The sequence below is a fragment of the Oryx dammah genome, unplaced genomic scaffold (assembly GCF_014754425.2).
Source record: "Oryx dammah isolate SB20612 unplaced genomic scaffold, SCBI_Odam_1.1 HiC_scaffold_29, whole genome shotgun sequence".
Taxonomy (NCBI): domain Eukaryota; kingdom Metazoa; phylum Chordata; class Mammalia; order Artiodactyla; family Bovidae; genus Oryx; species Oryx dammah.
This window is the reverse complement of record NW_024070213.1, coordinates 58,356,868-58,361,273: the sequence shown is the minus strand read 5'-3', so window position 1 is coordinate 58,361,273 and position 4,406 is coordinate 58,356,868.

Here is a 4,406-nt window from a genome sequence, read left to right as displayed (position 1 = left end):
GAGCCTGGTGGGCTGCAGTCCACGGGGTCGCTAAGAGTTGGACACGACTGAAGCGACTTAGCAGCAGTAGCAGCAGACCTGGGTATACTAAAGAGATCTTATAGAGAAGGGGCATTTTTACTTTGCTTGAAAGGAAGAGTAAACTATTTATATGGTTAGGATGACATTGTGTTGAAGGTTGAATAGAGAGAAGAAAATGTTCCCTCCTACTGTGTAATTCTCACTCAGGGGTGTACTTTGGCAAAAACTCTGGATCCTAAAAGGTAGAGTTCTGCTCAGTTTACAAGTCCCCACTATTTCCTGCATAGGCACACTCAGAGCTCTGATGTGGTTCGTTCAGATGGGTTCTGATATTAACTGTGAAGTACTTAGAAGCAGCACTCTTTCAACACTTCTTGGAAAGCTTGGCTCATGAGTCTAGACTCCTGTCTTCACAATGAGTGTCTTCTAAAGGATTCCTTGCCTTTTCCTATAATCTGACCTCACTCAGGATTGGGGCTATCACAAATAGCCTTGCAGTTTGTGTACTATACAATTCCAGGTGTGTCACTCACAGAAAACTATTAAATGTTTGCAAGAAACCATAAACCTATGGTTTTTCATACCCCAGTACAACCCTGGGGCCCACACCAGCAGGAAACAGACTGAGAAAATTTCAGGTCTCTGAGAAGGACATAGTTTCTAATACTAACTTCAGATGCGGTTACAGAGGATATTGGTGAAAGAACCCCCATAGAGAAGAATTGGTGCAATCAGAAGTGCCAACCAAGGGACTTAGTCTTTGCTGGGGCAGGGACTCTTTGCAGTTTTTGCTCATTAGGAATTGACAGTTGCTGTGGACTAGTGACTATGACCATATTTCCCATTTTTCCCTTTTCTGACTTGGGAGTTTTTATTGCGGTTATCTTGCCTTTGTCATACCACTACATATTGGCTGTCTTTTGAAAAGAAGCCACATCCAGATATGATGGAAAAGATTGCTTAGTGCTCACAGAACTTGGACTCCAAGATGGATGTGGTAACTGGGTGGGACGTTGGATGGGTTCCCATGAGAAGGAAGTGAATGTGCTCTTATGTATCAGAAGGGTATGTGTCAATACTAGGGTGGCCAGAGATGTGGTCTGTAGGAAAGCCTACTAATTGACCTCTGATACTTATTCTGTCAGTCTTTTTTTTTTTAATTAATAGAAGGTCCAGTTTTTAGTTGGGAAACGATTATCAAGATAGAAACAGCGTTTTCCAGCTTTCTCTGAATGTAGGCCGTGTAACTAAGTTCTGGCCAATGGGATGTGAAAGGGAATGTCACTCTTAAGGAAATATCTTTAGTTCTCTTTTTACCCTTTCACACAAGCTTCAGTGTGGTGGTGAACCAGCTTTGACTTTGCAGTAGAGAACTTCATTTAGTATATTTCTTTGCAGAGGTTGGCAAATTTTCTTAAAGGACCTGATAGGAAATATTTTGACTTATAGGCCATCGGGTCTTTGTCACAACTCAGTTCTGCTGTCATAGGTTAAAAGCAGCCATAGCCAATACTTACACATTTGGGCATGGCTATGTTCTAATAAAACTCTTTTTTTTTTTTTTGACAAAAGTAAGCAATCACCCTACTGACTATAGTTTCTCTACCCCTGCTCTTGTGGAACAATAACATAGGTAAAATCTGGGTTCTTGGGTTACTTCATGGAAGAAAGCCACCCTACATTCCACATCATCTACCAGCTCAGACTTCTATGTGAAGGAGAAATAATTCTTTATTCTTATTTAAGTCACTGTTATGTTGGATTCTGTTAAGGTGTTCAAACCAATGTCTTAATGCAGCCATATCTTATTGTGAGAAAATCCTAAATATATGTAATCATAATCCACTAGAAGTATTATTGCTTTATTTTAATCACTAATCTATTTCTAGAAAAAAGAGCATTGATTTGGGAGTGACTTTCTCAAAATCCCATGGCAAGTCTGTGATGGTACTGAAAAATGCTCTCATTTCCCATGATTTTGAAGATGTCAATCAGGCATAGCAGCTAAAGTTTTTTGGTTTTGTTTTTAACTTGAAATCATTGTGAAAGTGCTTGGAAAATGTCAAATGACCTCTAAGCCACTTATTTATTGGTAAGGATATAATGAATAACTTTTCATTAAATGCACATTAGTTGCAAGTTCTTACATGAAATTCTGGTTAAACATAAGTATGTTAAAGGTAGCATGTTGGTAAAGGAAATTCCAATATGATGCATTAAATTTACATTTTATCCATCATTCAAGGCCTTGTATGCACTATTAACTTCTCTAAGCACTCTCTTTATTCATAATCAATATAAAATTGAAAGGAACTTCCTCTCCTATTGTTAATAGCTTGATGTTTTCTGTAAGAGCAAGATAATCAAAACAAAAGAATAGGTCACATTAAAAAAGAAAATTACTGAATGAAGCAGGTATGGAAGGAAGGGGTTATAATTATTTTTGAGAAAAGTTGCATAGATTGTTCATTTTAAAAGATCTTCAGAGTATTCTTTTTATTTGCCCTTTTTAGTGAAGGCATTGGTGTATGCTGTTTAATGTTCTCTTCTCTATAGTAAATAGCACATTCATTCACTTACCTAAAATTTCATCTTTTGGCTCCATAGTTTTAAAAATTCGAAGTGATATTTATATTCCCAGTTTGGATTTTTGCAGTAGTAGGTGTGGTTGCCTTATAAAAAGCTCTTTTATTTGGTATAGCAAATGTCATGTTCCTTATTTGTGTGTTATTTGCTAAACATATTCAAGGCAGCACCCCCTGAGACAGCTGTGACAATAATGCCCCACCGTGACAACAGAGGAACAGTGCCAAAGCTCAGCAAAACAAAATTTACTTGGCAGGGATCACAGAATAGAGGCTTTCACTGCTCTTTGGAAATGCTAATAAGGTCTCAACCTTGAATCATGCTCACTTTTTATCTTGGAAACCCTTTCCAGTTATGATACAATCTGTATAAATAGAAGGAAGAGATTCCAAGTTGGGAGTTTATGCAGCAGCAGATTTATGAAAAGGGTTAGTCCAAAATCCAGGTGCTCTCATCTGGGAGAAGGTACACATGGGGCCATTTTAAAGTCCATAATCAACTTCTTTGAGCCCTTAAAACTTGACAGTCTCCAGTTTGGCAGGCATCGTCACCAGGGGTGGCATTGTGTTAAAGTGGATGAAATACATTTGTGTTGTATAAACAGTTGACTCAGAGCTCAGATTTTGTTCTGATGAATAGCTCTTTTAAGTTTACCTGCCCATTTTGTTCTACATTACATAGTTGAAGAAAAATATTATTATTTCATGGCAGAATTTAAAGATCCACACTAAACCAACTAAACTCAGCCTTCATACTCACATACTCCCTCTGATGTGTGGCAGTAATCTTTTAAATAAGAGATCAGAGGAATACTGTTTTATGGATGTGTGAAAACTGGTCACGCTGTTATGTCTCAACAACTCACGGAAGCTTGAAGCTGGGTTGCTGGATGAAAACTTGCCCTTTTCTTTTTCTGCTGTATGTTCTTTGGAATAATTAGATGGATGGTGCTTTCCTTCTGTGATTTATCTGTGTTTTCAATGACATAAATCCCATGAAGGGATGGGCTATTAAGAATTACCAAGGTCAACACTTTTAAATATCTGTTTGAAATTTTTATTTCTTTTTTACTGTTTCTAAAAGACCAAGAATCTTGATAAATAAGCTGTAACTCTCTTGTTGATCATTTTTAGTAATTTAAAGCCCCCAACCAATTATATAAACTGACACTGTTTGGAGAGGAAATGGCAACCCACTCCAGTATTCTTGCCTGGAAAATCCCATGGACAGAGGAGCCTGGTGGGCTACAGTCCATGGGGTAGCAAAGAGTCATACACGACTTAGCAACTTCACTTTCACTTTAGTATAAAAACAGATAATACAGGATCACGGGAAACCCAAGTTGTAGCATTGCAGAGCAAAAATCAACAATTGGTTTTGATTAACTGTCTTAAAATTTATCTCTTCCTACAGAAGAAATAGTATTATTATTAACAGGCCCCTTTGGATCCTTATTGTTATTTTTCTTTAGTACTGGATGTCAGGTAATATTTTTCTCTGTATTTTCATGCATGCTTTTATAAGCGACTTCCTTGGTGGCTCAGATGGTGAAGAATATGCCTCCAATGCAGGAGATCCAGGTTCGATCCCTCTAGGGAAGATCCTCTGGAGAAGGGAACAGCAACCCACTACAGTATTCTTGCCTGGAAAATTGCATGGACAGAGGAACTTGGTGGTCTGTAGTCCATGAAGTCATAAAGAGTTGGACATGACTAAGTGACTAACACACACACATACTTTAATAAGAAAAGCAGATGAGATAAAAACAACATAGGAATATTATGTCTATGTAAATGAAT